Here is a 10,073-nt window from a genome sequence, read left to right on the forward strand (position 1 = left end):
ACATCCCCATTCACTTTGTCTTTTTGGCCTATGCAGAAGACAGATGGATCTTGGAGCATGACAGTGGGTTGCCATAAGTTTATCCAGTTGGCAACTCTAGTTGCAGCTGCCATTTGAGAAGTAGTTTTATTGTTTGTGCCAATTAACATATCACCTGGTACCTAATAGGCAGCTATTGATCTGGCAAATGTTTTTTTCTTGTCAACTTAAAATAAAAATACATTGAGCTGCATCTCCAATCCAGGGACTTATTTGACAATAATAAACAAAAAGTAGAATTGCAATTTGAGACATATACACAGGCCAGGGTGGATTTTGGTATGTCTAGAGAACAAAGGAAAGGCTAAGGTTTTATTAGAGAGAGAAGTTATGCAAATTGTTCACAATGAAAGTTCATTGATGCTTGCAGTGTTTTACTGAGTCTGGTGATCTCCGTTCTGCCAGTGTTAGTGGTTCCTAGGTAAGAAGTGGAATGTTGGAGTTCTGATAAAGCCACAGTTTTGATTGGGCTTGTGAGACAGATTTGGAAAAGGCATATGTGACCTGAGTGATACTTATGGCCTCTTGACTGCATTTTAATCATTTTTTTTTTCATCACCATGACAGATACCTGAGAGAAGAACTTAAAGGGAGGAAAGATTTATTTGGCTCAGAGTTTCAGAGGTTTCAACCCATGGTCAGCTCACTCCATTACTGTGGGCCAGTGATGAGGCAGGACATCTTGGTGACAAGACTGTGTTACTCATCATGGAGGCTAGGAAGCAGAGAAAGTGTGATTGGAAAGGTCCAAGGACAAGGTATATCTTTCCAATGCTTGCCCCCAGTGACCAACTGTCTCCAACTAGGCCATTCCTTCTACAGTTCTACCAACTCCTAACAGTCTATTCACAGTTTGAATACATCAGTGTATTTATGCACTGATGAAGGCAGAGCACTCAAGATTCAGTCACTTCCCAGAAGCCCTGTCTCTGAACACGGCTTGCATCAGGGACCAAGCCTTCAATGCAGAACCTTTTTTTGGGGTCCCTTCATATACAATCAATATAATACCTTCCAGCCTTTCCTGTGATAAAAAGGAAGCATAATGCTTCAGATTTTTGTTTGTTTAGGTGTGTTACTGTGGTCTATTTACCAAATGACCTGGAGAGACGCTAGTTTTGATTGGGGCCTGGGCAAGAGAAGACTCTGCTCTGCTCTGTTGAGCAGATTCAACAGTGCTTGTAATGTCAGTGGTAGATAGGCATGTTGTTTAAAACTGTTGACCGATCCATGTAGATGAATTACTGAGCAGGCCTCTAGGATTTTAGAGCACAGCCCTGTCATCTTCCACAGATAACTACTTTCCTCTTGAAAAACTTGGTCTGCTACTTGCCATAGTAGAGCCTGAACACTGAACCATGGGTCACTAAGTTACCATCCTGCCTGAGCTGCTGATCATGATCTGGCTATTTTCTCACCCAGTAAGCTAGTAATTTGAGCATGTACAGCAGCACTCCATCATCACGTGAAAGCGATACATGTTATTGGTCCTGAGAGAGCTTGGAAGTCACAAGCAAGGTTCAGGAAGCAATAGGCTACTTTCATGAAGAAAAGGACCATGAAGAATGCCCCTGGTCTCTCTCCTACTATACTGTCTTCCCTTTCTTAACATGCACCTATGGCATCATAGGGAGTGATCTTTGATCAGCTGACAGAGAAAGAGAAGAGTAGGGCCTGGTTCACAGATGGTTCTGTGTAATATGCAGCTATCACCCAAAAGTGTATGGCTGCAGCAGGACAACTCCTTTCTGTGATATTCCTGAAGGACAGTGGTGAAAGGAAATCATTCCAGAGGCTGAAACTTTAAACAGTGCACCTAGGTCTTCATGTTGCTTGAAGGAGAAATAGCCAGACATATGATTACATATCAATTCATAAGCTGTGGCCAGTGGTTTGGTTAGATAGTCAAAGACTTGGAAAAGTCATGATTTGAAAATTGGTGGCAAGTTAATTTGGAGAATAGGCAAAAATTGTGAAGATGTGTAAATATTCAACAAGGGGTGAACTAAATAGAGGAGATTTTAATAATCAAGGGGACAATTGACCTGTTCTATGGATACTAATCAGTTTCTGTCCCATTCATTTCTGTTATCAACCCCATGGGCTCATAAACAAAGTGACCATGGTGGCTGGGATGGAGGCTATGCATATGCTCAGCAACAGGGACCTCTACTCACCTAGTCAACCTAGCTATGACCACTATAATCTTCCAGCTGCAGCAGAGACCAAGTCTGAGTCCATCATTTCCCAGGTTAATTGGCCTGCTTTTAACATGGAGGGGAAGGGTTTTTTCCTTATTGGGATAAATACTCTAGATATAAACTTGTTTGCCCTCAGACAATACTTGTGGCAAAATTACCATCTGTGGACTTAAGAGAAGCCTTATTCACCATCATGGTATTCTTCATGGCACTGGTTCTGATCAAGGGACTTACTTCACAGCAAAAGCAGTGCAGCAATGTTCCCATGCTGATTGAATTTACTGGTCTCCCATTGCTGTAGTGGGCACTGATGTTGGATTTGGAGCTTTAAGATTCAATATTTGCCCGCTGGGTTTTAGCCATGTTTGGGGTTGATTACTTCTGTCTACTTGCCTATTTCTCTCTTTTGGAATAGGAATGGTTGTTGTTGTATTACTGCCCTACTGTTTATCTGTAAACAGATAGACTTGGACTTTTCAGTGATGCTGGAACAAGTTAAGATTGGAACTACTGGGGAGGGAAGAATTGTAGTTTGCATTGTAAGTAGAACATGAAACTCAGGGGCCAGAAGTTGAATGCTGTGGTTTGGACATGGTGTGAGTTTATCCTCCAAGGATTCGTGTGATAGAAGCTTGGTCCTCAGTATGATGAAAAGAGGTACTGGGACTTTTGGAGGTGGGGGTCTAGTGAGAGGTCATTGAGGGCACTGCTCTTGGAAGGAATCAGAGCAGTTTTCATGAGACTCTGGTTAGTTCTCATGAGAGAGCTGCTGTAAAAGAGCAAGCTGACCCCTGAATTGTTCTCTGGCTTCCTGTCTTACCACATGATCTTTTCCCCACAACCTCTCTCTCTTTTTTGCACACAATTATGATATGGTGCCATATGCTATAAGGTACTCACCAGAGCCAATGCCATGTTGTTTGGATTCTCAGCGCCCCCCAAACTGTGAACAAAATAAATCTAATTTCTTTATAAAGTGCCCAGCCATAATTATTTCATTATAGTAACCAAAAATGGACTAACACGCAGCTTCATTAAGACATAATGCACATAGTATACTATTAGCCATTTAAAGCATCAACTTGATGTTTACTAATCTTACAAGAATGTGCCATCATCACTGCATTTAATTTTAGAACATTGTAGTTTTTTGTAAAAGAAATTTAGTACTCATCAGCAGCCACTTCCCATTTTTCAGCCTCCTTCCCCAGTTGTAAGAAACTATCTACTTTATCTATACACTTTATCTTGTACATTTCATGTAAATTAAATCATATAATACATGATCACTTGTGATGAACTTCCATATTGTAGCATGCACCAGTAATTCATTCCTTAATTAATGAGTAATATTCACTTGTATGAATATAGCACATTTTGCTTCTGTCCATCAAGAGACATTTGATTTTTTCCTACTTCTTGGCTATTATGAATAATGCTGCCATGACTATTTATACAAAATTTTGCATATATGTTTATATATTTACATATATATATATTTGTCTTGGAATTTGGCTAGTAGTTGAAATGCTAGGTTAACTGATAACTCCATGTTCAACATGTTTTCCAAAGCAGCTCAACTACTTTATATTCCCACCAGTTTCAAGATCCCCAACATTCTCACCAATTCTTCTGTAGTTATAGCCATTTTGGTAGGTATGAAGTAATCTCATTTTTTAAAAAAATGTGGCATATCCATACAATGGAATATTTTAAAATTTATGCTTACATATTTGTTTATTTAGAGACAGGGTCTTATTATGTAGCCCAGGCTAGTTTCAAACTCACGATGCACTTGCTTCAGCCTTCCAACTACTTCATTTTTTTTTTTTGTGGCTCTGGGATTTGAACTCAGAGCCTTGTGCTTGTTAGCAGCCTTCACCACTTGAGCCATGCCCCCAGCCCTTTTTGCCTTAATTATTTTTGGGATAGGGCCTTGTGTTTATTCTCCAGTGAGCCTGGACCCCAACCCTTCTATTTACTCTTCCCAAGGAGCTGGGTGACAGGTACATAACATGCTCACCTTTTTATTGGTTGAGATGGGATCTTGCTAGTGTTTTGTCCACACTGATCTTGAACTACCATCGCCCTGATCTCTGAGTAACTAAGATTATAGGCAGGAGCCATGTCTGGCTTCATTTGATTTTGCATATCACCTATGCATGATTTTTTTTTTTGTGGGACTGGGATTTGAACTCAAAATTTCACACTTGCAAAGCAGTTGCTTTTCTGCTTAAGTCACACCTCCAACCCTTCATTTGGTTTTGATCTACATTTGGTTAATGATGTTGAGCATCTTGGAATTGGTTTTCATACTTCTTAGGCCATTTGTAATCTTCTTTAAAGAAACATCTATCCAAATACTTTGTCCATTTTTAAATTGGGTTAGTTGTCTTCTTTACTGAGTTGTGTCTTTTATGTATTCCGAAGTCAAGTTCCACATAAGATTTTCAAATACTCCTCTTTCCCCTTTTTGGAGGTAGTAGAATTGAACTTAGGGCCTAGTACTTGCTAGGCTGGTACTATACTGCTTGAGCCATGCAGCCAGCTCTTTTTTGCTTTGGTGTTTCTTTTCGAATAGGGCCTGCTTTATGTGTAGGCTGACCTGGACCACGATCCTCTCATATATGTTTCCATAGTTGTGATGATAGGTGTATGCTACCACTCCCAGCCATTGGTTGACATGGGGGTCCTGTCACCTTTTTCCCATGGGGCTGGCCTCGCACTGGGATCCTCCCAAGTAGCTAGAATGACAAGCTTGAGCCACTGTGCCCAGCTTCTTTACACTTTCTTGATGATACCACTTGCAGTACCAAAGTTCATATTTTGATGTAGTTCGATTACTTGTGCTTTTGTTGTAGTATCTGAGAAATCAATGCCTAACTCAAGGTCAAAATGACTTACTCTTATGTTTTCTTCTATGAGTTTTATATTTTTTGTTTTGTTTTTGTTTTTGGTGGGGAGAGGCACTGGGGTTTGAATTCAGAGCCTCATGCTTGCTAGGCAGGTACTCTACTGCTTGAGCCACTCCACCAACCCTAGTGTTATAGTTTTATCTCTTATTCTAGGTTTTATACTTCATTTGTTAATTTTTGCATATGTTGTGAGGTGACTGTGTAACTTTTGTGCATGTTGTCTAGCACATGAATTATATCTCAGTAAATACTCAATTCATTTATGTGACTATCCATTTGACTCGCCACCATGTGTTGAAAAATTATTCTTTCCCCATTATACCTTGGAACATTTGTCAAACAAAAATCAATGACCATTAACATAAGGGTTTTTTCCTGAAATCTCAATTTCTGTCATCATTCTGTGTATCTGTTCTTGTGTCACTGTCATACTGTCTTGAGTACTATACCTTCGCACTTAAGTTTTGAAATCAGGAAATGTGCATCCTTCATATTAATTTTTATTTTTCAAGATTGCATTGACTAGCCTGGATCCCTTCAATATCATATGGAATTTTGCCCAGCCTGATGGTTTCTTCAAAATTCAGTGATTTTGGTAGGTATTATATTGCATCTATTAGTCAATTTGGGAGTATTACTGCCTTGGCAATATTAAGTCTGATCATGAACATGGCATGTATTTCCACTTATTGAGGTCTTCAAAGTCTTTCAGCAGTGATTTGTAGTTTTCAGTGTACAAGTCTTATAATTCAGTAAATTATGGCTAAGCAATGTGCTCTTTTTGATGTTAGGATGAGTGTAATGGTTTTCTTAATTTTTTTCTGATTTTCATTGCTAGTCTACAGAAATGCATGCAGTTGAATATAGATTTTACATCCTGTAACTTTGTTGTACTTTGTTGGTTCTAATAGTTTTTCATTGGATTTCTTGGATTTTTCCATGTATAAAATTATATCATCTGCAAATAGACATATCTTACTTTTTCCTTTCTAGGCTAGATGACGTTTATTTTTGCTTGCCTAATTTTTCTGAATATAAGGTCTAGCGAAATGCTAAGTAGTAGTGGGAAGAGTAGATATCTTTTTCTTTCTTGTTCCTGATTAAGTATTCTGTTTTTTACCTTTGAGCCTGATGTCAGCTGTGAGTTTTTCAAATATGCACCTTAATCAGTTTGTGGTGTCTCCCTGCTTTCCCTAATTTGCTGAGTGCCTTTCTTTTTTTAATCATAAGAGTATATTAAATTTTGTTACATATGCTTTCTTCATCTGTTAAGATGATCATGTGGGTTTTGTCCTTTATTATACAGTACACTGCATTGGTGATACTCATACGTTATTCTTTTATCCCTGGGACAAATCACATTTGGCTGTGACATACAACCTTTTCATAGATTGCTGGATTTGGTTTGCTAATATTTTGTTGAGGAATGTTTGCATTTATATCCTAAAGATATTGGTCTATGGTTACTTATTTATTCCTGTGATGTCTTTGTTTTTGCTATCAGGGAAAAACTGGCATCATAAGTGAGTTGAAAAGTGTTCCCTCCTTTTCTAGCTTTTGGAAGTGTTAGCAAAGAATTGATATTAACTTAATATTAGGTTTGGCAGAATTAACCAGCAAAGCCATTGAACCTACTGTTTTATTTGTAGAACATTTCAAAATTACTAATTTGATGTCTTTACTTCTTATAGGCCTATCCAGATATTCTGTTTCTCCTTGAGTAAGTTTTGATAGTTTGTGTTTTTCTAGAAAGTTGCCTATTTCACCAAAGTTGTGTATTTTGTAGACATACAGTTAGTTGTTCAGCTTCCTTATAAAGTTTTTAATTCTAAAGATTGGTAGTAATGTGACCTCATTTCTAGTTTTAGTAATTTGTATTTTTCTCTCTTCCCTTTGCCAGCTTAGATAAAGTTTTGTCAATTCTATCTTTTCAAGGAACCAACTTTTATGTTCATTGATTTCCTATATTGTTTTTCTAGTCTCCATTTCATTGATTTATGCTTAAATCTTTATCATTCTTTCCTTAGGCCTAGTTTGCTCTTCTTATTCCAGTTCATTAAGGTGTAATGTTAGACAATGATTTACTGAATTACATAAAATTTTACTTGAATGCTTAACTTATTTCTGATTCTATGGCAAAGTACCATAGAAAATGCACAAGTTAAATATATAAACTCCAGCACAGCTTTGGTTTTAGTAGTATTGATTATTCAAAGAGTTCATGAAATTTTTAATTTGGAAGAATGAATTATTTGGTGAGAATCATAAAGCATTCTCAAACCTGTTGCATATTGCTATGCTGCAGCCTGAGAAATTGTTACTGGCATTTGCAGGCATGACAGAAATTTAGTAAACTGTCGCCAAACCATTTGCTTGTTTGAATGCCAAGGTTTCCTTCCCCACATCACATGCAGTCTCCTGCTGCCAACAGTTATCAAAATACTCCCACAGTTGTCACAGAGAGAATTGTTTAGCGAGCTACTATTTCTTTATTCTTTCTGTTCTTACATTTCATTGCCTTGCTACTTCCTGGAGAGTTACATTTTAAGCCATGGATTGAAAAATAATATTTGAGATACAGCTATAGATACATAGTGTACAATGAAGTGATGTCAAGAAGGGGAAATTTCATGTTTTACTCTCTGTATATTTCCAGGTTTGAATTTTTATAGGGAGGCTATTTTTGGTGCAATGTAATACAACAATAAAAATGTATAAACACTTGAGAGGGAATCCATAAAAAGTAGTAAGAAAATCCAGCTAGATCAACTCATTGTAACCAAAGGCACACCAACTGTGTTGTACAAAAGGTAGTAATAGGATTTAGAGACAAAATCTATCCCTTTGAGTCAGAGATTGACAAACAGTTGACATTATTGGCACTGAGTTTGCATTTTCTGCGATAACCCCAAAGGAAAAGTGTCAGGCTAGGTTTAAAAACTCTTGCATATGGAATCAGGAAAGGTGGAAGATTGCAAAGGGTGATCCTGAATCTCAGTCACAAGTTGAAAGATGTATTAGAGTGTAGCATTCCACAGTACAATATTCATAACTATCATCTGAAATAAACATTTCTGTTTTGTCTTATATATTAATGGCTTTGATGAACACTTTGACAGTTCTATCTAAACTTCAAATGCATATACTTTTGAACAAGCAATTCTGCTGCTAGGAACCTCTTCTAAAGAATTATATCAGTGGATACATATTAGATAGATAGATAGATGCTCACCACAGAAAAATATTTCAAATATCCTAAGAGAGAGTATGAACAAAAAAAGTTCAATTTGCCCAAGGTCATAGGTTAAGAACTGGAGAGCAGGCATATCACCGAGGCATTCACCCCCTCCCTCAACTACACTACATTCTATGAGTTAATGGGTTGGGATGATTTTAGGTGCACTGTTTTTCCCTAGGAAGGTCAAAATTCATGGTGAGGGGAGGAGGAAGAGCAGGCAAAGTGTCATAGCTAAGGGATTAGGAATAAGGCAAGTTAGGTCAGTTATTTAAAACAACAAAAAATAAGGAAAACATTATGTGTAATTAAGAGAACGGGATCCTGGAGGAAACTTTTGCTTCACTAAAAAAGCATTACCTTAACCAATTCTCACACTGCTCCCCAGAAACCATGAATCCCCATCCTAAAAGACTCCAAATGAATTTGTAGTTAATCTAGTAGGTTTTCTCACTCTGAAGTAGATGGAAGGGCTGAAGGAGGATCTTACTTCTGGGAATTGTTCTTTTCATCAAAGAAAATCCGTATTACCATGTGTTTGAGGGATTAGTACATCTTTGAAATCCTAAACAAATGGAAGTGGAATTCTTGCAATGTTCCCAAAACTATGAAATGAAGGATTTGGTGTGGCTGCTGTAGGGTTGGATGATTCAGAGCATTTTAAGGACCACATGCCAGTTTTAGGAGTCCTGGCATTTTCTGCATGCCATGGTGTTTTCAAGAATCCCAGATGCCACACTAGCATTCTGGATGACCTTGAGCCAAATACTAGTCCTTTTGTGACTAATTTTCTCTGTGTACCAAATGAAGAAGGGGTGTGGAATAGAGATCTGTAGTATCTCTTCAACTTGCAACTTAACTTATAATTTTCAACACTTACTGACTCACCAGCATTTTAAATAAACATTTAGTATTTATTAATGAGGGTTAGAAACGTAAAATTACTTTCTTAACACAATTCATAACACAATCACATATACATGTATATCCAAATCTATACATCTTTGGATAAAATGAGAAAATATTACCTACCCTTACACCTTTTTCATCTATGCCTTGTTTCTCTCTAGTATTAGGAAAGGACTTATAAGAACTTCTCATGGTTTAGGGAAAAAGGACAGTTTTGGGAGGAATGGAAGTTGAAGGAGTGGACTATGTTGGACCTCTTTATTTTATTTTACTTTATTTTGTGGTGCTGGGGATCAAACTCAGGGCCATGTGAGCATTAGGCTAACATGCTGCCACTGAACTACATCCCCAGCCCTTGTGAACACCTTTTATTTTCAGTGGCCTTTCATTCTTCCAGTGAGGGAACTCCACAGCCAACTCAGCCAGCAAAGGAGCTGATGTTGGAGTAAAGGCACTATTTAGCCTCATGATGTCATGAGCCAATAGACACAAAAACCATGATTTGCACTTGTGTTTTCCCTCATATTATTTCACAGTAACGACTACTCAGGTGTAAGTGGAGCCCTGATCCAAGATAAATTATAAAAGTGTGTGTGTGTGTGTGTGTGTATGTGTGTGATATGTAGGGCATGTAAAATGCATATCAAGTGCTTCTCTAATTATCTGAGCCCTGAAATGCAGGTTATTTTATATGTTTTATAGATCTCCAATTTCAGGAAGCGCCAGCTTAGTGTCACTAGTGACATCTTTCCAACCACCGTGATCACAGGAGCT

The sequence above is a fragment of the Castor canadensis genome, chromosome 5 (genome assembly GCF_047511655.1).
Source record: "Castor canadensis chromosome 5, mCasCan1.hap1v2, whole genome shotgun sequence".
NCBI lineage: Eukaryota > Metazoa > Chordata > Mammalia > Rodentia > Castoridae > Castor > Castor canadensis.